The sequence below is a fragment of the Triticum dicoccoides genome, chromosome 1A, assembly GCF_002162155.2.
Source record: "Triticum dicoccoides isolate Atlit2015 ecotype Zavitan chromosome 1A, WEW_v2.0, whole genome shotgun sequence".
Taxonomy (NCBI): Eukaryota; Viridiplantae; Streptophyta; class Magnoliopsida; order Poales; family Poaceae; genus Triticum; species Triticum dicoccoides.
Window position 1 is genome coordinate 167,927,200 of NC_041380.1, and position 26,611 is coordinate 167,953,810.

Here is a 26,611-nt window from a genome sequence, read left to right on the forward strand (position 1 = left end):
ACCCCAAAGTCCTGTCTTGGTTTAGTGTTCGAGTTACTAGCCACTACCGCTTGCACAAGCTATTCAAACTCACTGTCTGAATCAGTTTGGTCTCTTGAGTCTCAACTACAAGCTGAAAGACATCGATCAGCTGTGCTGCGACAAGAAGCGGAAGGACTGCGGAAGTCCCTGGAGCATTCAGATGCATACTTTCTGGTGCAACAGCAAGTGTTGGAGGATTTTAGCGCCAAACAGGACAAAGCTAATCATCTTGCTAAGCTTATTGCCAGCATGGTGGATACCCAGGATAATGTTTCTTGAGCTCTTCTAAAGTTTTTTCAGTTATGCTCTTGTTTTGATGTCGCATTTATTTGCACTGGTGGCCAATTTTGACGGCCAGTGTATGTAATGTGCTGCTTTGTTCCCTATATTTGCACTGGTGGCGAACTTTGATGCCCAGTGGATGTAATATGTGTAAAAGCGGTAATAGACTAGTGTTAATTGCTTGCTTATTTATTTCCTTATTGCCTTGTTTAGTTGTTTGCTTGTAGTCACTGCAGTTTTTTTTCTGTTTTTTTCTAGTGGCCACAGTAGCCTATTTTTGGTAACTAGGCCAAAATAATCATGGCAACACACGGATTGTTGTAACCATGGGCCTCCTGCAGGCCGTATGATCCATGGGCCTTCGTTCGACCATAGGATCCATCGGCCTTCTATACGGGCCTTAGGGTCCATGGGCCTTCTATGGGCCGTAGGGTCCATGGGCCTTCTACAGGCCGTACGATCCATGGGCCTTCTACGGGCCGTACTATCCGTGGGCCTCATACGGGCCGTAGGATCCATGGGCCTTCTACGGGGCGTATCATCATTTCGCCAATCATGGGCCGTACTATTCATGGACCATAACGGGTCGTTAATGGGCCATATTTGATAACTCTATGAAAAGAGCCCAACGGGTTTTTTTGACATGAAAACGGCCCAACGTATTAACGGTCCGCAAACGGGCCGACTATAACGACGGGCTGAATTTGGCCCACAAGCAGAAAATGACAGTAACGGGCCGTATGTAACTGAATGCTGCAAATGAGCCCAAGAATCAATGGGCCCTGAGAAGGCCGAAAGATAACTTGGGCTAGAAACGGCCAGATGGAATAACGGGTCATTAATGGGTATAAAGTGATACACTATTCATTACAGGCCAGTTTCACCACGGGTCATTAATGGGCCAAGAGTTACAAAGGTCCTCATATGGGCCAAAAGAAGTCATGGGCCACACATGGGCTGGAAGTTAAAACGGGCTGAATCATATTGGACGGCCCAGATGACACTACTGGGCCTAATCGGATAGGACGTAACGGGCCCTGGGTTAGCGGGCTATAAATGGGCTACATGCGAACAGGCCGCTAATAGGCTTTCTGTGGGCCAGCCCGCCACCTTTTGACCAAGTCAAACGGGCCGGCCTTTTCATAGGAATGGGCCTCTGTTGGGCCGTGCCACATGTTGCCGTATCATAGGCGCCTTCGGTCCAATGAGCGGATGACATCTTTCCCAATGGTGAGCCGACACGTGTTTCCTCCAGCCAATGATGATTTTACACGTGGAAAATCCCCATTGGTCGGGGCTGTTAACGGGTTATCGGATCCAAAACCCGACCCGATAGCTTAACGGTGTTCCGTTACGGTGGATGCCATGTGTTGGTCACCCTTGATGAAAGCACTTCTGTGATGCACGATTTATCGTCATGGAAGTGGACACTTCCGTGATGATAATTTTGGCAATGTCATGGAACACTTCTATGACAGCACAGGTATGACTATCTTGATTCTGTCATAAATTTGTCATGGATGTACATGCATGACAGAAAACGCGACCTACTGTGACAAACACGTATCATTATGGAAGTGTATTGTTTTGTAGTGAAGGTAAGAAAATTACAGTCTACATGGGATTGACACAAAAATAAAGATGTATATGGATCCATCAACGACATCCTCTCGCCCCAGTGCGTCGGGTCACCAACTAACATGTGAGGAGCAGCAGCGTTGGCGGCGAGCTCAACGTGCTTCTCAATAATGTCGTCCAAGGTTGCCCTGCAGTCCAAGAAGGTCAGCGTCCTATCGTCCTCCTCTAGCATGTAGTAGTCCTTGTGGATGATTTGCTCATAGACATGGGTGATTATGTCGATGGTGTCTTGCTGCGCCAGGTGTTGCGTGGCGAGCGTGACCTCGAGGTGGACATTCTCCGGCGCAACGGCGAGCAGTCGCAGGGCCACCAGTGTGTCGAAGAGGTTGTCACCATAGAGGCCGTGGAGGGTGCGGGTATCGCACAGCTTGGGCATGTGGGCTGGAGGCGTACGTCAAGGTTGTCCGCAAGCTTCTTGACAATGGTGAACTTGTCGAGGAAGCCGATGAGGACCTCGTCGAACAAGGAGAAGAAGTTGTCGTCCAAGAGGCCTCTCGCCCTGGCAGCCTCAAGCATGACCTGAAGCCGTTCCTCGGTGCTGGGCCGCAAGCCAGCATCATGGACCATCTGGCATAGACGGCTCATGCTCGCGCTCACCGCCTCCATAGGTCTAGCTTCTAGTCAACGGATCTTGCGATTGGAGTGATCTCTTGTCCCTGGTTAGGGTGTGTAGGTGCGTAGGATTTCATAGATTGGACTGGCGGGGAGCCTTTATATGAGAAGTGCAGACTATGTTGCATTCACGTGTGTGTTTACCATCTACTCCTCAGCCCTTACTCCCACCATACCGGTACAGTATAGTCATCACACCAAGACTAAGTTGGGCAAAAACGAGAGAACTTGATGTTTATTTTGTAATTAATGTCATTGCATGCAGAGGATTGAGCACTACATGGTTTGCCTCAATTCATTGCATGCATACGCACCCCATGTCTACTATTGGTTGATTTCTTTTTTCGTGGCAAAAAATAGGGAACGGGGTGCGCAGTTAATGCACCGCGCCTAAAAGTTTTACGATTATTTGGTTTTCGTTACATGACTAAATGCACCAGTACGGAGGGGGTACAATAGTAGCCTGATTGATGATATTTTAGATTTGAGCCATCTACCAGAAGGGAGAGTGTATAATATCATCACAAACTACGTACAAAATCGAATAAAACAATACTCCATGTATTTATTTACGGAGGGAGTAGTATATTTTTTGTGACAAGCATTACTAGATATTGCTAGCCAAATACTAATCCAGACGGAGGTGGTAGTACTACTAAATCCAGACGGTGGTAGTACAAGTAGTACTAGCAATGTAGTAGTATTGTATGACCCATTGGTCAAATTATTACGTGCTGCTCCTCAGTGAAGTGACAAGACCATACGCCGGAGATGACACCTGAGTGTAGGCAGCGTGTTCGCATACCAAAGCCGGCCTCACCATGTGCAGTTACTATCATCATGGCTCTAGAGCTAGCCTACTTACGACTAGACGTGTTCGACATAATTTCCCATGTGTATCCACGAGTAGTAGTAAATATTGTACTTGAGTAATAGGTATATCGTTGCCACACCTATGCACGCGAACATTTATCATAACATAGTACCTCGTGCTGGATAGTCATAATATTACAAGTTTCACACTGATGTTACAAATGCTAGGAGTAATGTTGCACCTACGAAGAGGGAATTATTAGGAAGTTTATGTAAGAACTTTTGTTACTTTAGGTGTATGCAACATTATCGTACAAACTAAAATCCACCACCCTGACAAGTCATTGCTGGCAAATAATTTTTTTAGTCTCTTGCGACTTGATGTTTCAAAAACAAATTCAGCTTCTGCAGAGCCTTTGTCATTTAGACTTAGACGGTTGCGGTGATGAACACACCATTCATTGTTGTGCTAGAGAACACCAAACCTCATTACCTTGAGCACACTTGCCTCCAGAACAAAGAATCTAGCCAATTTAATCTCATATGTGTTGCCTCGGTAGTCGATCAAATCAATTTATGTAAGATGGAGATCAAGGGATTCGATGAGATTGTTATAGTGCAACACATTTTTCACTTTCGGGTCTTTTATCTACAAAAGAAGCGAACATATTAGAGCAGCTGGCTGTATAAGATTGACATGTCATCAAGAGGTACCAATATCATTTGATCATATGATAGGGTTGGCTATAGAGTTGGCTCTAAGGCTAGTTATAATTTTTCACTGTCTCTCTTTCTCTTTCCTCTCATTTACCTAGGAGCACGTGAAGAGCTTGGGAATTTGTTGCCTTCCACTATGTGGTCGATGCCATACTTCTCAAAAGTATGTCACATAATACGCATCAATGTCAAATCAAAATATTTTGGCACATCTCTAGCAATTTGAGAGAGTTGGCAACGATGTGCACACAGACCCACATGTATAAACAACTCAATCAAACCAACTACACCAGCCTCTCCCTCTCCCAAACAAGTGTTTTTTATAGCTTCAGTCCTCTCCCTCTCCCACGCAGGTGTTTTTTCATTGCATGAGGTAATTTGGCACCGGAGCAAGTAGGTGCTCCGATGCCCTGAACTTCTTTTGGGGCACCAGGTGAGCAATGGAGGGCATCGATGGCAAATGCATCAAAAGTGAATTTGGCACGTGTTTTGGCCTACATAGTGGAGGGCCGTTATAGCCCACTTTTGTACTACCTCATATTTAGTGTAAAAATTTGACCAAAGATTTACCTAAGAAAATGCCAATGCATGTCACCAAAAATGATACCATTTGAAATTATGTTCAAATACAAATCCAACAATATAATTTTTACAGACATGCATAAACATTTTTTTAGTTAATTCTATGGTCAAATTTGATACTAGAAAATACGAAGAGTAAACCAGGACGGAGGTAGTACTTGCTCTTAGGCTAACCATAGAGTTAATAGTATAAGTTACTTGCCGCTATGACTAGCCTAGGCTACTAGTACAACAATCAAAACGATGTAGGTGATCACATGAGAAAAAAAATTAAAAATATTTCTTTCGGTGCAGTGCATAGATGCAGTTTTGAACACTACACTTGTCATCGTATGGGAAAATTACAAAAACAAATTGAGCTTCATCGTGATTACCATTTAATAGGAAAGAAGTTTCACCTCGATGAGTAGTTTATCTGTGTACGGAGGGCATCTAAGGAATCCAACAACTTGATCTAGATTGGGGCCGCCAGGTCCTAGGCATCTTGTCTCTAGCTCTGCTCTCTATCAGTAGTCAAATCAGTACTTTGTCTTTGCATGTCTCTGTCCATTCCTTCAATAGATAGAAATAGCTCAACCCATATTATTGATAGAAAAGCTTTCGATCTATTAGAACAGATCAGGACGAGGCCGAGCAGTCTCAATTTCACTCCAGGGTTTGTGAATCAATGTTGGGTTGGGTCACCTCAAATGGCGTGAGCTGCATGTAGGGAGACCCGCATGTACGGTTTTCAGGGGGATCCAGCCGGCCAGCGCCCACCCGAGTAGTAGATTTTATTGCCAAGATCTTCACTGTGCGCACAGACTGGGTCAAGCTTGTGGGAATCATTTTCTGGATGACAGTCATAAATACATCAAGAAGAAATTTAAAAATGTGAATTTCAAGAAGGCGGGGAAGAATATGGGTGTTTTAGCTGAACGATTATGGATCCAGTAAGGAGTTTGGAGAATTTGGCAAACGAGTAGGCCAATGTTGTCAATTTCGGCGCATCAATGACCCTGATTTTTCTTGGACCTTCTAGATCAGATACAAGCAATCTCTCAAGGAAAGGCGCATTCTCAATGACAATAACATGGAACAGCTCAAGTGATCTCTTCCCAATTGATGTCTTATTGTGGGGCCAGCAAGACACATAAATCCATCAGAGATTCGTCAAGGTGGTGTGGAGGCTAATGAACCCGTGGATCTGCCGAAGATGAAGGTACTCGAGCGAAGTACAGCTGATGTCTACTACACAACTTGTTCTTGTAGACTCGTGTTGGGCCTCCAAGTGCAGAGTTTTGTAGGACAGTAGCAAATTTCCCTAAAGTGGATAACCTAAGGTTTATCAATCCGTGGGAGGCATAGGATGAAGATGGTCTCTCTTAAACAACCCTACAACCAAATAATAAAAAGTCTCTTATGTACCCAACACACCAAATACAATGGTAATTTGTATAGGTGCACTAGTTCGTCGAAGATATGGTAATAAAAGTGTACTAATGATAATAGATATTGATTTTTATAATAGGAACAATAAAAAATAGCAAGGTAGCAATTGATAAAATGGAGTACAAACGGCATTGCAATGCTTGAAAATGAGGCCTAGGGTCTGTACTTTCGCTAGTGCAATCTCTCAACAATGCTAATATAATTGGATCATATAACCATCCCTCAAACTGCGATGAAGAATCACTCCAAAGTTCTTATCTAGCAGAGAACATAAGAAGAAATTATTTGTAGGGTACGAAACCACCTCAAACCTATTCTTTCCGATCAATTTGTCCTAGAGTTTGTACTAAAATAACACCAAGCTATTCTTTTTAGTCGATCTATCCAAGAGTTCTTACTAAAATAACACCATATGATACACATCAACCAACTCTAATATCACCTAGATACTCCAATGTCACCACGAGAATCCGTGAGTTGATTATACAATATGCATCAAATAATTTCAGATTCATAATACTCAATCCAACACAAAGAACCTCAAAGAGTGCCCCAAGATTTCTACCGGAGAAACAAAAGACGAGAATGTGCATCGACCCCTATGCATAGATTACCCCAATGTCATCTCAGGAATCCACGAGTTGAGTGCCAAAACATATCTCAATATAATACCCAATTGTCACCACGGATATTCAAGACATACATCAAGCGTTCTCAAATCCATAAAATTATTCAATATGATAAAATGAAATCTCAAAGGGAAAACTCAATTCATCACAACAAGATAGAGAGGGCAAAACACCATATGATCCAACTATATTAACAAAGCCCGCGATACACCAAGATCATGACATCTCAAGAACATAAGAGAGAGAGAGAGAGAGAGATTAAAGACATAGCTACTGGTACAAACCCTCAGCCCCGAGGGTGGACTACTCCCTCCTCATCATGCTGGTCGCTGGGATAATAAGATGGCCTCCGGTGATGATTTCCCCCTCCGGCGGAGTGCCAGAACAGGGTCTAGATTGGTTTTTCTTGGCTACAGAGGATTGCGGCGGCGGAACTTCTGATCTAGGGTTACCCCCATGGCTTTTAGAATATTTGGGAATTTATAGGGCGAAGAGGTGGTGCGGGAGGTGCTACATCTTGAGCTTGCGTTGGTTTTCCCCGAAGAGGAAGGGATGATGCAGCAGAGTAGCGTAAGTATTTCCCTCAGTTTTTGAGAACCAAGGTATCAATCCAGTAGGAGGCCACGTGCAAGTCCCTTGTACCTACACAACACAAAGAGCTCAACGCAACCAACGCGGTTAGGGGTTGTAAATCCCTTCACGATCACTTACGGAAGTGAGATCCGATAGATAATATTTTTGGTATTTTTGATATAAAGATGCAAAGTGAAAAGTAAAAGGCAAAGTAAAAACAAAACAAGATTAAAGTGATGGAGATTGATATGATGAGAATAGACCCGGGGGCCATAGGTTTCACTAGTGGCTTCTCTCGAGAGCATAAGTTTTCTACGGTGGGTGAACAAATTACTGTTGAGCAATTGACAGAATTGAGCATAGTTATGAGAATATCTAGGCATGATCATGTATATAGGCATCACGTCCGTGACAAGTAGATCGAAACGATTATGCATCTACTACTATTACTCCACTCATCGACCGCTATCCAGCATGCATCTAGAGTATTAAGTTAAAAACAGAGTAACGCTTTAAGCAAGATGACATGATGTAGAGAGATAAATTCATGCAATATGAAATAAACCCCATCTTGTTATCCTCGATGGCAACGATACAACACGTGTCTTGATGCCCCTTCTGTCACTGGGAAAGAACACCGCAAGATCGAACCCAAAGCTAAGCACTTCTCCCATGGCAAGAACTACCAATCTAGTTGGCCAAACCAAACGGATAATTTGAAGAGACTTGCAAAGATAACCAATCATACATAAAAGAATTCAGAGAAGATTCAAATATTGTTCATAGATAGACTTGATCATAAACCCACAATTCATCGGTCTCAACAAACACACCGCAAAAGAAGAAGATTACATCGAATAGATCTCCACAAGAGAGGGGCAGAACATTGTATTGAGATCCAAAAAGAGAGAAGAAGCCATCTAGCTGTTGGAAATATGCCCTAGAGGCAATAATAAATTGATTATTATTATATTTCCTTGTTCATGATAATCGTTTACTATCCATGCTAGAATTGTATTGATAGGAAACACAGATACATGTGTGGATACATAGACAACACCATGTCCCTAGTAAGCCTCTAGTTGACTAGCTCATTGATCAATAGATGGTTACGGTTTCCTGACCATGGACATTGGATGTCGTTGATAACGGGATCACATCATTAGGAGAATGATGTGATGGACAAGACCCAATCCTAAGCATAGCACTAGATCGTGTAGTTCGTATGCTAAAGCTTTTCTAATGTCAAGTATCATTTCCTTAGACCATGAGATTGTGCAACTCCCGGATACCGTAGGAGTGCTTTGGGTGTGCCAAACGTCACAACGTAACTGGGTGGCTATAAAGGTACACTACAGGTATCTCCGAAAGTGTCTGTTGGGTTGGCACGAATCGAGACTGGGATTTGTCACTCCGTGTAAACGGAGAGGTATCTCTGGGCCCACTCGGTAGGACATCATCATAATGTGCACAATGTGATCAAGGAGTTGATCTCAGGATGATGTGTTACGAAACGAGTAAAGAGACTTGCCGGTAACGAGATTGAACAAGGTATCGGGATACCGATGATCGAATCTCGGGCAAGTATCATACCGCTAGACAAAGGGAATTGTATACGGGATTGATTAAGTCCTTGACATCGTGGTTCATCTGATGAGATCATCGTGGAACATGTGGGAGCCAACATGGGTATCCAGATCCCGCTGTTGGTTATTGACCGGAGAGTCATCTCGGTCATGTCTGCATGTCTCCCGAACCCGTAGGGTCTACACACTTAAAGTTCGGTGACGCTAGGGTTATAGAGATATTAGTATGCGGTAACCCGAAAGTTGTTCGGAGTCCCGGATGAGATCCCGGACGTCACGAGGAGTTCTGGAATGGTCCGGAGGTAAAGAATTATATATAGGAAGTGCTATTTCGGCCATCGGGACAAGTTTCGGGGTCACCGGTATTGTACCGGGACCACCGGAAGGGTCCCGGGGGTCCACCGGGTGGGGCCACCTGCCCCGGGGGGGCACATGGGCTGTAGGGGGTGTGCCTTGGCCTACATGGGCCAAGGGCACCATCCCCTAGAGGCCCATGCGCCAAAGGGACAAGAGGAGGGGAGAGTCCTAAAGGGGGAAGGCACCTCCGAGGTGCCTTGGGGAGGATGGACTCCTCCCCCCTTGGCCGCACCCTTCCTTGGAGGAAGGGGCAAGGCTGCGCCCTCCCCCTCTCCCTTGGCCCTATATATAGTGGGGGGGAAGGGAGGGCAACCATACCTGAGCCCTGGCGCCTCCCTCTCCCTCCCATGACACATCTCCCTCCTCCCGCAGCGCTTGGCGAAGCCCTGTTGGAATCCTGCTACTACCACCACGCCGTCGTGCTGTTGGATCTCCATCAACCTCTCCTCCCCCCTTGCTGGATCAAGAAGGAGGAGACGTCGCTGCTCCGTACGTGTGTTGAACGCGGAGGTGCCGTCCGTTCGGCGCTAGGATCATCGGTGATTTGGATCACGACGAGTACGACTCCATCAACCCCGTTCTCTTGAACGCTTCCGCGCGCGATCTACAAGGGTATGTAGATCCACTCCTCCCTCGTTGCTAGATGACTCGATAGATAGATCTTGGTGACACGTAGGAAAATTTTGAATTTATGCTACGTTCCCCAACAGTGGCATTATGAGCTAGGTCTATGCGTAGTTTCTATGCACGAGTAGAACACAAAGTAGTTGTGGGCGTTGATTTTGTTCAATATGCTTGCCATTACTAGTCTTATCTTGGTTCGTCGGCATCGTGGGATGAAGCGGCCCGGACCGACCTTACACGTACTCTTACGTGAGACTGGTTCCACCGACTGACATGCACTAGTTGCATAAGGTGGCTAGCGGGTGTCTGTCTCTCCCACTTTAGTCAGATCGGATTCGATGAAAAGGGTCCTTATGAAGGGTAAATAGCAATTGGCATATCACGTTGTGGTTTTTGCGTAGGTAAGAAACGTTCTTGCTAGAAACCCATAGCAGCCACGTAAAACATGCAAACAACAATTAGAGGATGTCTAACTTGTTTTTGCAGGGTATGCTATGTGATGTGATATGGCCAAAAGGATGTGATTAATGATATATGTGATGTATGAGATTGATCATGTTCTTGTAATAGGAATCACGACTTGCATGTCGATGAGTATGACAACCGGTAGGAGCCATAGGAGTTCTCTTAATTTATTTATGACCTGCGTGTCAACATAAACGTCATGTAATTACTTTACTTTATTGCTAACCGTTAGCTATAGTAGTAGAAGTAATAGTTGACGAGACAACTTCATGAAGACACGATGATAGAGATCATGATGATGGAGATCATGGTGTCATGCCGGTGACAAGATGATCATGGAGCCCCAAGATGGAGATCAAAGGAGCTATATGATATTGGCCATATCATGTCACTATTATTTGATTGCATGTGATGTTTATCATGTTTATACATCTTGTTTACTTAGAATGACGGTAGTAAATAAGATGATCCCTCATAACAATTTCAAGAATGTGTTCTCCCCTAACTATGCACCGTTGCTAAAGTTCGTCGTTTCGAAGCACCACGTGATGATCGGGTGTGATAGATCCTTACGTTCACATACAACGGGTGTAAGACAGTTTTACACATGCAAAACACTTAGGGTTTACTTGACGAGCCTAGCATGTGCATAGACATGGCCTCGGAACACAGAATACCGAAAGTTCGAGCATGAGTCGTATGGTAGATACAATCAACATGAAGATGTTCACCGATGATGACTAGTCCGTCTCACGTGATGATCGGACACGGCCTAGTTGACTCGGATCATGTAATCACTTAGATGACTAGAGGGATGTCTATCTGAGTGGGAGTTCATAAGATGAACTTAATTATCTTGAACATAGTCAAAAGGATTTTGCAAATTATGTCGTAGCTCGCGCTTCAGTTCTACGTTTTAGATATGTTCCTAGAGAAAATTTTAGTTGAAAGTTGATAGTAGCAATTATGCGGACTAGGTCCGTAAACTGAGGATTGACCTCATTGCTTCTTAGAAGGCTTATGTCCTTAATGCACCACTCAGTGTGCTGAACCTCGAACGTCGTCTGTGGATGTTGCGAACATCTGACATACACATTTTGATAACTACGTGATAGTTCAATTGAACGGTTTAGAGTTGAGGCACCGAAGACGTTTTTGAAACGTCGCAAAACATATGAGATGTTTTGAGGGCTGAAATTGGGATTTCAGGCTCGGGCCTACGTCAAGAGGTATAAGACCTCCGACATTTTCTTAGCCTACAAACTAAGGAAGAAAGCTCAATTGTTGAACTTGTGCTCAGATTGTCTGAGTACAACAATCGCTTGAATCGAGTGGGAGTTGATCTTCCAGATGAGATAGTGATGTTTCTCCGAAGTCATTACCACCAAGCTGCTAGAGCTTCGTGATGAACTATAATATATCAGGGACATATATGATGATCTTTGAGATATTCGCGATGTTTGACACCACAAAAGTAGAAATCAAGAAGGAGCATCAATTGTTGATGGTTGGTGAAACCACTAGTTTCAGGAAGGGCAAGGGCACGAAGGGATACTTCATGAAACGGCAATTCAGTTGCTGCTCTAGTGAAGAAACCCAAGGTTGAACCCAAACCCGAGACTAAGTGCTTCTGTAATAAGGGGAACAGCCACTGGAGCAGAATTACCCTAGATACTTGGTAGATTAGAAGGCTGGCAAGGTCGATAGAAGTATATTGGATATACATTGTGTTGATGTGTACTTTACTAGTACTCCTAGTAGCACCAGGGTATTAGATACCGGTTCGGTTGCTAAGTGTTAGTAACTCGAAATAAAAGCTACGGAATAAATGGAGACTAGCTAAAGGTGAGCTGACGATATGTGTTGGAAGCGTTTCCAAGGTTGATATGATCAAGCATCGCACGCTCCCTCTACCATCAAGATTGGTATTAAAACCTAAATAATTGTTATTTGGTGTTTGCGTTGAGCATAGACATGATTGGATTATGTCTATCACAATACGGTTATTCATTTAAGGAGAATAATGGTTACTCTGTTTATTTGAATAATACCTTCAATGGTCTTACACCTAAAATGAATGGTTTATTGAATCTCGATCGTAGTGATACACATGTTCATGCTAAAAGATAGTAATGATAGTACCACCTACTTGTGGCACTGCCACGTAAGTCATATCGGTATAAAACGCATGAAGAAGCTCCATGTTGATGGATCTTTGGGCTCACTCGTTTTTGAAAAGTTTGAGACATGCGAACCATGTCTATTGGTGTATATGCATGAAGAAACTCCATGCAAATGGACCGTTTTGACTCACTTGATTTTGAATCACTTGGGACATGCAAATCATACCACATGGGCAAGATGACTGAAAGCCTCATTTCCAGTAAAATGGAACTAGAAAGCAACTTGTTGGAAGTAATACATTTTGATGTGTGCAGTCCAATGAGTGCTGAGGCGTGTAGTGGATATCGTTATGTTCTTACTTCACAGATGATTTGAGTAGATGTTGAGTATATTTACTTGATGAATCACGAGTCTGAATTATTGAAAGGTTCAAGTAATTTCAGGGTGAAGTTGAAAGATCATCGTGACAAGAGGATAAAAGATCTATGATATGATCATAGAGATGAATATCTGAATTACGAGTTTGGCACATAATTAAGACATTGTGGAAATTGTTTCACAACTAATACAGCCTGGAACACCGTAGCATGATGGTGTGTCCGAACATCATAACTGCACCCTATTGGATATGATGCATACCATGATGTCTCTTATCGAATTACCACAATAGTTTATGGGTTAGGCATTAGAGACAACCACATTCACTTTAAAAGGGGCACCACGTAATTCCGATGAGATGACACCGTATGAACTATGGTTTAGAGAAACCTAAGTTGTCATTTCTTAAAAGTTTGGGGCTGCGACGCTTATGTGAAAAAGTTTCAGGCTGATAAGCTCGAACCCAAAGCGGATAAATGCATCTTCATAGGACACCCAGAACAGTTGGGTATACCTCCTGTCTCAGAACCGAAAGCAATAAGGGATTGTTTCTAGAATTGGGTCCTTTCTCGAGGAAAAGTTTCTCTCGAAAGAATTGAGTGGGAGGATGGTGGAGACTTGATGAGGTTATTGAACCGTCTCTTCAACTAGTGTGTGGCAGGGCATAGGAAGTTGTTCCTGTGGCACCTACACCAATTGAAGTGGAAGCTTATGATAGTGATCATGAAACTTTAGATCAAGTCACTACCAAACCTCATGGGATGACAAGGATGCGTACTACTTCAGAGTGGTACGTGATCCTGTCTTGGAAGTCATGTTGCTAGACAACAATGAACCTACGAGCCATGGAGAAGCGATGGTGGGCCCGGATTCCGATAAATGGCTCGAGGCCATAAAATCCGAGAAAGGATCCATGTATGAAAACAAAGTGTAGACTTTGGCAGAACAACTCGATGGTCGTAAGGCTGTTGAGTGCAGATGGATTTTAAAAGGAGGACGGACAATGATGGTAAATGTCACCATTAAGAAAGCTCGACTTGTCGTTAAGATGTTTTCCGACAAGTTCAAGGAGTTGACTATGATGAGACTTTCTCACTCGTAGCGATGCTAAGAGTCTGTTGGAATTATATTAGCGATTACTGCATTATTTATGAAATCTTGCAGATAGGATGTCGAAACATTGTTTCCTCGACGATTTTCTTGAGGAAAGGTTGTATGTGATACAACCGGAAGGTTTTGTCAATCCTGAAAGATGCTAATAAGTATGCAAAGCTCCAGTAATCCTTCTAAGGACTGGAGTAAGCATCTCGGAGTTGGAATGTACGCTTTGATGAGATGATCAAAGATTTTGGGTTTATACAAAGTTTATGACAAACTTGTATTTCCAAAGAAGTGAGTGGGAGCACTATAGAATTTCCGATGAGTATGTGTTGTTAACATGTTGTTGATCGGAAATGATGTAGAATTTCTATAAAGCATGCAGAGTTTTTTTGGAAAGTGTTTTTCAATGGAAAGCCTGGATTAAGCTACTTGAACGTTGAGCATCAAGATCTATAAGGATAGATCAAAACGCTTAATGGTACTTTCAAATGAGCACATACCTTGACATGATCTTGAAGGTGTTCAAGATGGATCAGTCAAAGAAGGAGTTCTTGCCTGAGTGGTAAGGTATGAAGTTAAGACTTAAAGCTCGACCATGGCAGAATAGAAAGAAAGGACAAAGGTCGTCCACTATGCTTAAGACATAGGCCCTACAGTATGCTATGCTGTGTACCGCACCTGAAATGTGCCTTGCCATGAGTCAGTCAAGGGGTACAAGAGTGATCCAAGAATGGATCACAAGACAGCGGTCAAAGTTATCCTTAGTAACTAGTGGACTAAGGAATTTTCTCGATTATGGAGGTGGTAAAAGAGTTCGTCATAAAGGGTTACGTCGATGCAAGCTTAACACCTATCCGGATAGCTCTGAGTAGAGATACCGGATACGTATAATGGAGCAACAATTTAGAATAGCTCCAAGTAGAACAGTTATTTGGAATGGCTCCAAATGTAGCGTAGTAGTTGCATCTAGGAGATGACATAGAGATTTGTAAAGCGCACACGGATCTGAAAGGTTCAGACCCGTTGACTAAAACCTCTCTCACAAGCAACATGATCAAACCCAGAACTCATTGAGTGTTAATCACATAGTGATGTGAACTAGATTATTGACTCTAGTAAACTCTTTGGATGTTGGTCACATGGCGATGTGACCTGTGAGTGTTAATCACATGGCGATGTGAACTAGATTATTGACTCTAGTGCAAGTGGGAGACTGTTGGAAATATGCCCTAGAGGCAATAATAAATTGATTATTATTATATTTCCTTGTTCATGATAATCGTTTATTATCCATGCTAGAATTGTATTGATAGGAAACACAGATACATGTGTGGATACATAGACAACACCATGTCCCTAGTAAGCCTCTAGTTGACTAGCTCATTGATCAATAGATGGTTACGGTTTCCTGACCATGGACATTGGATGTCGTTGATAACGGGATCACATCATTAGGAGAATGATGTGATGGACAAGACCCAATCCTAAGCATAGCACTAGATCGTGTAGTTCGTATGCTAAAGCTTTTCTAATGTCAAGTATCATTTCCTTAGACCATGAGATTGTGCAACTCCCGGATACCGTAGGAGTGCTTTGGGTGTGCCAAACGTCACAACGTAACTGGGTGGCTATAAAGGTACACTACAGGTATCTCCGAAAGTGTCTGTTGGGTTGGCACGAATCGAGACTGGGATTTGTCACTCCGTGTAAACGGAGAGGTATCTCTGGGCCCACTCGGTAGGACATCATCATAATGTGCACAATGTGATCAAGGAGTTGATCTCAGGATGATGTGTTACGAAACGAGTAAAGAGACTTGCCGGTAACGAGATTGAACAAGGTATCGGGATACCGATGATCGAATCTCGGGCAAGTATCATACCGCTAGACAAAGGGAATTGTATACGGGATTGATTAAGTCCTTGACATCGTGGTTCATCCGATGAGATCATCGTGGAACATGTGGGAGCCAACATGGGTATCCAGATCCCGCTGTTGGTTATTGATCGGAGAGTCATCTCGGTCATGTCTGCATGTCTCCCGAACCCGTAGGGTCTACACACTTAAGGTTCGGTGATGCTAGGGTTATAGAGATATTAGTATGCGGTAACCCGAAAGTTGTTCGGAGTCCCGGATGAGATCCCGGACGTCACGAGGAGTTCTGGAATGGTCCGGAGGTAAAGAATTATATATAGGAAGTGCTATTTCGGCCATCGGGACAAGTTTCAGGGTCACCGGTATTGTACCGGGACCACCGGAAGGGTCCTGGGGGTCCACCGGGTGGGGCCACCTGCCCCGGGGGGCCACATGGGCTGTAGGGGGTGCGCCTTGGCCTACATGGGCCAAGGGCACCAGCCCCTAGAGGCCCATGCGCCAAAGGGACAAGAGGAGGGGAGAGTCCTAAAGGGGGAAGGCACCTCCGAGGTGCCTTGGGGAGGATGGACTCCTCCCCCCTTGGCCGCACCCTTCCTTGGAGGAAGGGGCAAGGCTGCGCCCTCCCCCTCTCCCTTGGCCCTATATATAGTGGGGGGGAAGGGAGGGCAACCATACCTGAGCCCTGGCGCCTCCCTCTCCCTCCCATGACACATCTCCCTCCTCCCGCAGCGCTTGGCGAAGCCCTGTTGGAATCCCGCTACTACCACCACGCCGTCGTGTTGTTGGATCTCCATCAACCTCTCCTCCCCCCTTGCTGTATCAAGAAGGAGGAGACGTCGCTGCTCCGTACGTGGGTTGAACGCGGAGGTGCCGTCCGTTCGGCGCTAGGATCATCGGTGATTTGGATCACGACGAGTACGACTCCATCAACCCCGTTCTCTTGAACGCTTCCGCTCGCGATCTACAAGGGTATGTAGATCCACTCCTCCCTCATTTCTAGATGACTCCATAGATAGATCTTGGTGACACGTAGGAAAATTTTGAATTTATGCTACGTTCCCCAACACTAGCTACTAACTATGGACCCGAAGGTCTGAGGTAAACTACTCACACTTCATCGGAGAGGCTATGATGATGTAGAAGCCCTCCGTGATGACGGCCCTCTTCGGAGGAGCTCCGGAACAGGCCCCAAGATGGGATCTCGTGGATACAGAAAGTTGCGGCGGTGGAATTAGGTTTTTGTCTCCTATTCTGATCGTTTGGGGGTACGTGGGTATATATAGGAGGAAGGAGTATGTTAGTGGAGCACCGAGGGGCCCACGAGGCAGGGGCACGCCCTGTAGGGGGGGCGCCCCCTACCCTCGTGACCGCCTCCGGTACTTCTTGGAGTAGGGTCCAAGTCTCCTGGGTCTTATCCGAGAAGAAAACCACGTTCCAAAAAGGATTTTTCTGTTTGGACTCCGTATGATATTCTGTTTCTTCGAAACACTGAAATAGGCAAAAACAGCAATTCTGGGCTGGTCCTCCGGTTAATAGGTTAGTCCCAAAAATAATATAAAAGTGGAAAATAAATCCCAATATAGTCCAAAACAGTAGATAGTATAGCATGGAGCAATCAAAAATTATAGATACGTTGGAGACATATCAGGAGGCCACCGAGGTGGGCACAACCCACCAGGGCGCGCCTGGGCCCTCAGACATGCCCAGGTGGGTTGTGCCCCCCTCAGGGCACCCCCTCTGTTACTTCTTTGGCCCATGTTGTTCCTTCTGGTCCATAAAAATTCTCCAAAAAGTTTTGCTGTGTTTGGACTCTGTTTGGTATTGATTTTTTGTGATGTAAAAAACAAACAAAAAACAGCAATTGGCACTGGGCACTATGTCAATAGGTTAGTCCCAAAAAATGATATAAAGTTGCTATAAAGTGATTGTAAAACATCCAAGAATGATAATATAACATCATGGAATGAACAAAAATTATAGATACGTTGGAGACGTATCAGCAGCCGTGGAGCAGGTGCTCCTTAGCCTTCTTCGAGATGCCAATGTTGAAGAGGTAGAGCTGCTTGAGTTGAGGGAGAAGAAGGGTGGGCGCAGCATTAATCTAGGGAAAATAGCAGGAGCTGAAGCTGGCGCGGCGCAGCGTTGGCGTGAGGCGGAGCGCAGACGGTGACAGAGAGCGACAACATCCAGCTTCAAACCTGAGTTCCTCGAGCTGATCTAGTGCGGGGGATAAGAACCACTTGTCGAACTTGGCTTGGACCTTGCAGTTGCTACCGAACATGCGGATGTTAAGGCGTCTGGCTGGCCCAGGGTGCGATGCAAGGATCTTAGAGATTGCGGCAATGCGTTTGCGATCCCCATTGCAGAGGCAGCTATCGGCAGTGAGGCTGAGGGCGACGTGGCACCAGAGGGGGCACCACCGCCGGGAGAGTGGGTGGTCTGCACGTCAGATTTTGTGGGGGAGGGCGATGATGGCAAGCAGCATGTTGTCGTGGAGGCTGCTCATGAAGTCCAGGCTCGCCGGATGCGGTTTTGGCTCGAGCCGCCCCCGCTTGTTGGCTGCCTCGCCGTCCATCTCAGTCGGCAACGACGCTGGTGTTCACGTGTGCTGGTGTGTATTATGTGTTGGGTGTGCGTGGGTGCGTCCTTGTGTGCATGTTGCCGCGCAGTGGTGTAGTGTGCGCGAGTGCCTCCTTCACGTGGAAGAAGTGTGCCCTCCTTCATGTGTCAAATGGGCCTCTAGTTTATTTATTTTCACCCACTACCACATGGGCCAGCACACCAAGATAGAGAACACATGCTGACGTGGCAGCATGTGGACTAGTTGACTAGTCAACTAAACAATATATGGAGTTGATCTCAGGATGATGTGTTACGAAACGAGTAAAGAGACTTGCCGGTAACGAGATTGAACAAAGTATCGGGATACCAATGATCGAATCTCGGGCAAGTATCATACCGCTAGACAAAGGGAATTGTATACGGGATTGATTAAGTCCTTGACATCGTGGTTCATCCGATGAGATCATCGTGGAACATGTGGGAGCCAACATGGGTATCCAGATCCCGCTGTTGGTTATTGACCGGAGAGTCATCTCGGTCATGTCTGCATGTCTCCCGAACCCGTAGGGTCTACACACTTAAGGTTCGGTGATGCTAGGGTTATAGATATTAGTATGCGGTAACCCGAAAGTTGTTCGGAGTCCCGGATGAGATCCCGGACGTCACGAGGAGTTCTGGAATGGTCCGGAGGTAAAGAATTATATATAGGAAGTGCTATTTCGGCCATCGGGACAAGTTTCAGGGTCACCGGTATTGTACCGGGACCACCGGAAGGGTCCCGGGGGTCCACCGGGTGGGGCCACCTGCCCCGGGGGGCCACATGGGCTGTAGGGGGTGCGCCTTGGCCTACATGGGCCAAGGGCACCAGCCCCTAGAGGCCCATGCGCCAAAGGGACAAGAGGAGGGGAGAGTCCTAAAGGGGGAAGGCACCTCCGAGGTGCCTTGGGGAGGATGGACTCCTCCCCCCTTGGCCGCACCCTTCCTTGGAGGAAGGGGCAAGGCTGCGCCCTGCCCCTCTCCCTTGGCCCTATATATAGTGGGGGGGAAGGGAGGGCAACCATACCTGAGCCCTGGCGCCTCCCTCTCCCTCCCATGACACATCTCCCTCCTCCTGCAGCGCTTGGCGAAGCCCTGTTGGAATCCCGCTACTACCACCATGCCGTCGTGCTGTTGGATCTCCATCAACCTCTCCTCCCCCCTTGCTGGATCAAGAAGGAGGAGACGTCGCTGCTCCGTACGTGGGTTGAACGCGGAGGTGCCGTCCGTTCGGCGCTAGGATCATCGGTGATTTGGATCACGACGAGTACGACTCCATCAACCCCGTTCTCTTGAACGCTTCCGCGCGCGATCTACAAGGGTATGTAGATCCACTCCTCCCTCATTTCTAGATGACTCCATAGATAGATCTTGGTGACACGTAGGAAAATTTTGAATTTATGCTACGTTCCCCAACACTAGCTACTAACTATGGACCCGAAGGTCTGAGGTAAACTACTCACACTTCATCGGAGAGGCTATGATGATGTAGAAGCCCTCCGTGATGACGGCCCTCTCCGGAGGAGCTCCGGAACAGGCCCCAAGATGGGATCTCGTGGATACAGAAAGTTGCGGCGGTGGAATTAGGTTTTTGTCTCCTGTTCTGATCGTTTGGGGGTACGTGGGTATATATAGGAGGAAGGAGTATGTCAGTGGAGCACCGAGGGGCCCACGAGGCAGGGGGCATGCCCTGTAGGGGGGGCGCCCCCTACCCTCGTGACCGCCTCCGGTACTTCTTGGAGTAGGGTCCAAGTCTCCTGGGTCTTATCCGAGAAGAAAACCACGTTCCAAAAAGGATTTTTCTGTTTGGACTCCGTATGATATTCTGTTTCTTCGAAACACTGAAATAGGCAAAAACAGCAATTCTGGGCTGGTCCTCCGGTTAATAGGTTAGTCCCAAAAATAATATAAAAGTGGAAAATAAAGCCCAATATAGTCCAAAACAGTAGATAATATAGCATGGAGCAATCAAAAATTATAGATACGTTGGAGACATATCAGGAGGCCACCGAGGTGGGCACAACCCACCAGGGCGCGCCTGGGCCCTCAGACATGCCCAGGTGGGTTGTGCCCCCCTCAGGGCACCCCCTCTGTTACTTCTTTGGCCCATGTTGTTCCTTCTGGTCCATAAAAATTCTCCAAAAAGTTTTGCTGTGTTTGGACTCTATTTGGTATTGATTTTTTGTGATGTAAAAAACAAACAAAAAACAGCAACTGGCACTGGGCACTATGTCAATAGGTTAGTCCCAAAAAATGATATAAAGTTGCTATAAAGTGATTGTAAAACATCCAAGAATGATAATATAACATCATGGAATGAACAAAAATTATAGATACGTTGGAGACGTATCAGCAGCCGTGGAGCAGGTGCTCCTTAGCCTTCTTCGAGATGCCAATGTTGAAGAGGTAGAGCTGCTTGAGTTGAGGGAGAAGAAGGGTGGGCGCAGCATTAATCTAGGGAAAATAGCAGGAGCTGAAGCTGGCGTGGCGCAGCGTTGGCGTGAGGCAGAGCGCAGACGGTGACAGAGAGCGACAACATCCAGCTTCAAACCTGAGTTCCTCGAGCTGATCTAGTGCGGGGGATAAGAACCACTTGTCGAACTTGGCTTGGACCTTGCAGTTGCTACCGAACATGCGGATGTTAAGGCGTCTGGCTGGCCCAGGGTGCGATGCAAGGATCTTAGAGATTGCGGCAATGCGTTTGCGATCCCCATTGCAGAGGCAGCTATCGGCAGTGAGGCTGAGGGCGACGTGGCACCAGAGGGGGCACCACCGCCGGGAGAGTGGGTGGTCTGCACGTCAGATTTTGTGGGGGAGGGCGATGATGGCAAGCAGCATGTTGTCGTGGAGGCTGCTCATGAAGTCCAGGCTCGCCGGATGCGGTTTTGGCTCGAGCCGCCCCCGCTTGTTGGCTGCCTCGCCGTCCATCTCAGTCGGCAACGACGCTGGTGTTCACGTGTGCTGGTGTGTATTATGTGTTGGGTGTGCGTGGGTGCGTCCTTGTGTGCATGTTGCCGCGCAGTGGTGTAGTGTGCGCGAGTGCCTCCTTCACGTGGAAGAAGTGTGCCCTCCTTCACGTGTCAAATGGGCCTCTAGTTTATTTATTTTCACCCACTACCACATGGGCCAGCACACCAAGATAGAGAACACATGCTGATGTGGCAGCATGTGGACTAGTTGACTAGTCAACTAAACAATATATGGAGTTGATCTCAGGATGATGTGTTACGAAACGAGTAAAGAGACTTGCCGGTAACGAGATTGAACAAGGTATCGGGATACCGATGATCGAATCTCGGGCAAGTATCATACCGCTAGACAAAGGGAATTGTATACGGGATTGATTAAGTCCTTGACATCGTGGTTCATCCGATGAGATCATCGTGGAACATGTGGGAGCCAACATGGGTATCCAGATCCCGCTGTTGGTTATTGACCGGAGAGTCATCTCGGTCATGTCTGCATGTCTCCCGAACCCGTAGGGTCTACACACTTAAGGTTCGGTGATGCTAGGGTTATAGAGATATTAGTATGCGGTAACCCGAAAGTTGTTCGGAGTCCCGGATGAGATCCCGGACGTCACGAGGAGTTCTGGAATGGTCCGGAGGTAAAGAATTATATATAGGAAGTGCTATTTCGGCCATCGGGACAAGTTTCAGGGTCACCGGTATTGTACCGGGACCACCGGAAGGGTCCCGGGGGTCCACCGGGTGGGGCCACCTGCCCCGGGGGGCCACATGGGCTGTAGGGGGTGCGCCTTGGCCTACATGGGCCAAGGGCACCAGCCCCTAGAGGCCCATGCGCCAAAGGGACAAGAGGAGGGGAGAGTCCTAAAGGGGGAAGGCACCTCCGAGGTGCCTTGGGGAGGATGGACTCCTCCCCCCTTGGCCGCACCCTTCCTTGGAGGAGGGGGCAAGGCTGCGCCCTCCCCCTCTCCCTTGGCCCTATATATAGTGGGGGGGAAGGGAGGGCAACCATACCTGAGCCCTGGCGCCTCCCTCTCCCTCCCATGACACATCTCCCTCCTCCCGCAGCGCTTGGCGAAGCCCTGTTGGAATCCCGCTACTACCACCACGCCGTCGTGCTGTTGGATCTCCATCAACCTCTCCTCCCCCCTTGCTGGATCAAGAAGGAGGAGATGTCGCTGCTCCGTACGTGGGTTGAACGCGGAGGTGCCGTCCGTTCGGCGCTAGGATCATCGGTGATTTGGATCACGACGAGTACGACTCCATCAACCCCGTTCTCTTGAACGCTTCCGCGCGCGATCTACAAGGGTATGTAGATCCACTCCTCCCTCATTTCTAGATGACTCCATAGATAGATCTTGGTGACACGTAGGAAAATTTTGAATTTATGCTACGTTCCCCAACACTAGCTACTAACTATGGACCCGAAGGTCTGAGGTAAACTACTCACACTTCATCGGAGAGGCTATGATGATGTAGAAGCCCTCCGTGATGACGGCCCTCTCCGGAGGAGCTCCGGAACAGGCCCCAAGATGGGATCTCGTGGATACAGAAAGTTGCGGCGGTGGAATTAGGTTTTTGTCTCCTGTTCTGATCGTTTGGGGGTACGTGGGTATATATAGGAGGAAGGAGTATGTCAGTGGAGCACCGAGGGGCCCACGAGGCAGGGGGCACGCCCTGTAGGGGGGGCGCCCCCTACCCTCGTGACCGCCTCCGGTACTTCTTGGAGTAGGGTCCAAGTCTCCTGGGTCTTATCCGAGAAGAAAACCACGTTCCAAAAAGGATTTTTCTGTTTGGACTCCGTATGATATTCTGTTTCTTCGAAACACTGAAATAGGCAAAAACAGCAATTCTGGGCTGGTCCTCCGGTTAATAGGTTAGTCCCAAAAATAATATAAAAGTGGAAAATAAAGCCCAATATAGTCCAAAACAGTAGATAATATAGCATGGAGCAATCAAAAATTATAGATACGTTGGAGACATATCAGGAGGCCACCGAGGTGGGAACAACCCACCAGGGCGCGCTTGGGCCCTCAGACATGCCCAGGTGGGTTGTGCCCCCCTCAGGGCACCCCCTCTGTTACTTCTTTGGCCCATGTTGTTCCTTCTGGTCCATAAAAATTCTCCAAAAAGTTTTGCTGTGTTTGGACTCTGTTTGGTATTGATTTTTTGTGATGTAAAAAACAAACAAAAAACAGCAACTGGCACTGGGCACTATGTCAATAGGTTAGTCCCAAAAAATGATATAAAGTTGCTATAAAGTGATTGTAAAACATCCAAGAATGATAATATAACATCATGGAATGAACAAAAATTATAGATACGTTGGAGACGTATCAGCAGCCGTGGAGCAGGTGCTCCTTAGCCTTCTTCGAGATGCCAATGTTGAAGAGGTAGAGCTGCTTGAGTTGAGGGAGAAGAAGGGTGGGCGCAGCATTAATCTAGGGAAAATAGCAGGAGCTGAAGCTGGCGCGGCGCAGCGTTGGCGTGAGGCGGAGCGCAGACGGTGACAGAGAGCGACAACATCCAGCTTCAAACCTGAGTTCCTCGAGCTGATCTAGTGCGGGGGATAAGAACCACTTGTCGAACTTGGCTTGGACCTTGCAGTTGCTACCGAACATGCGGATGTTAAGGCGTCTGGCTGGCCCAGGGTGCGATGCAAGGATCTTAGAGATTGCGGCAATGCGTTTGCGATCCCCATTGCAGAGGCAGCTATCGGCAGTGAGGCTGAGGGCGACGTGGCACCAGAGGGGGCACCACCGCCGGGAGAGTGGGTGGTCTGCACGTCAGATTTTGTGGGGGAGGGCGATGATGGCAAGCAGCATGTTGTCGTGGAGGCTGCTCATGAAGTCCAGGCTCGCCAGATGCGGTTTTGGCTCGAGCCGCCCCCGCTTGTTGGCTGCCTCGCCGTCCATCTCAGTCGGCAACGACGCTGGTGTTCACGTGTGCTGGTGTGTATTATGTGTTGGGTGTGCGTGGGTGCGTCCTTGTGTGCATGTTGCCGCGCAGTGGTGTAGTGTGCGCGAGTGCCTCCTTCACGTGGAAGAAGTGTGCCCTCCTTCACGTGTCAAATGGGCCTCTAGTTTATTTATTTTCACCCACTACCACATGGGCCAGCACACCAAGATAGAGAACACATGCTGACGTGGCAGCATGTGGACTAGTTGACTAGTCAACTAAACAATATATGGAGCTATACGCTAACATAGTGACCGTATAATTCCTTGGTAGAGAGAGATCGAGTGAGAGGGGAGGCCCGTGAGAGATAGTAGGGAGAGAGAGAGAGAGAGAGCTACTCCCTCCATTCGATAATGTACTGCCTATATTTTTTTGAAAGTCAAACTTTTGAAACTTTGACCAAGTTTATGAAGAAATTACTTATATCCCAATACCAAAGATAAATGATAGTATGAACTAAGTACATCTTGTGATGAATCTATTGATCATTCCAGATGTAAATGTTTTTCTCCACATATTCCTGCTCAAACTTTTCTAAGGTTTGACTTTTCAAAACATCCATATGTTATGGACGTGAGAGAGTACCTAACTAGAGAGAGTGCGTGAGTGTGAAATAGAAAGAGTGAGTGAAAAAAGTGTGTGTGCGTGTGTGAAAGATACATGGACAACACACGATGAAGTAGAGAAAAAGTGTGTGTATGTGTGTGTGTGTGTCTTATGCAAACATACCACACATGCATCTTTGACGGCAGAAGCAAGGTGAGGAGATAGTGTGTGGTTGTTTGCAACCGAGAGAGAAAGACCCCTAGCGCGTGGCAAAGAGAGGTCTGACAAACAAAGGAGAGAGGTCGATAGAGACGTATGGAGAAAATGCATGCATGGGGAGGAGATAGTGTGTGTTTGTGATAGAGAGATCCCCTGGAGATCATGATGGGACTACATGCGTGGGAGATCAAGTGACAAGGTGTGTGCACGATAGAAGATACCCCAAGAGATATTGAGATGGACGTAGGGATGGAAGGAGACAATAAGCGTGTTCTTGATGGATAGTGAGAGATACTAATACTTAGGGGGAGTGTGTGTGCCAATGATGGGGTGAGAGATTATGGTACTTAGGGGGTGCATGTCACATAGAGAGAGAGCAAGGGCGAAGAGAGTTAGATGGGTGTATGTAGCACGAGCGAGATATGTGTATGTGTGAACCAGTGAGATATAAAGTTTGAGAGAGATAGAGGAGCCCTGATATGGGTGATTGGTGCGTCAGATAGCTGAGCGAGGGAAAGAGATACTCCATTTGTTTGATAATGCAGTGCATATGAATTTTTTAGAACTCAAACTTTGGAAACTTTGACCAGGTTTACACAAATATTATTTATATCTACAATTCCAAAGATACATCATATGAAACTACATCTTATGATGAATCTAATGATATACGTTTATCGTTCTAGATGTAAATGTTTTTCTCCACGTACCTGGTCAAACTTTGTGAAGTTTGAATTTTCAATAAATCTATATGCTATGGACCGAAGAGAGTACCTAAGTCGAGAGAGATCAAGTGTGTGTGAAGGATAAAGAGTGAGTGTGCAAAAAGAGTGTGTGTGTGTGTGAAAGAGAAAGGGACAACAAACGATAAAATAAAGAGAGTGTGTTCGTTTCTTATGCAAACATATCACACATGCATGTCCGAGATAGAAAAGCGAGGTGAGGAGATACACGAAGATAGCTAGTGTGTGGTTGTTTGCAACGGAGAGAGACCCCCTATAGCACATGTCCAATAGAGGTCTGGCCAACAAGGGACAGAGGTCGAGAGGGACGTATGGAGAAGATGGACGCATGGGGAGGGATAGAGGGTGTGTTTGTGATAGAGAGATCCCCTCGAGATCGTGAGGGGACTATATGGGCGGGAGATCGAGGGACGAGGTGTGTGCATGATAGAAATATGCCCCGAGAGAAATCGAGATAGACCAAGTGAGGGAAAGAGACAATGCGTATGTTTGTGATGGAAAATGATAAATAGTCATATACTTAGGGGGACTGCCTGTTGATGACCCACAAGTATAGGGGATCAATCGTAGTCCTTTTGATAAGTAAGAGTGTTGAACCCAACAAGGAGCAGAAGGAAATGACAAGCGGTTTTCGGCAAGGTATTCTCTGCAAGCACTGAAATTATAAGTAACGAGTAGTTTGATAGCATGATAATTCGTAACGAGCAAGTAACGGTAATGGTAACAAAAGTGCAGCAAGGTAGCCCAATCCTTTTGAGGCAAAGGACAGGCCA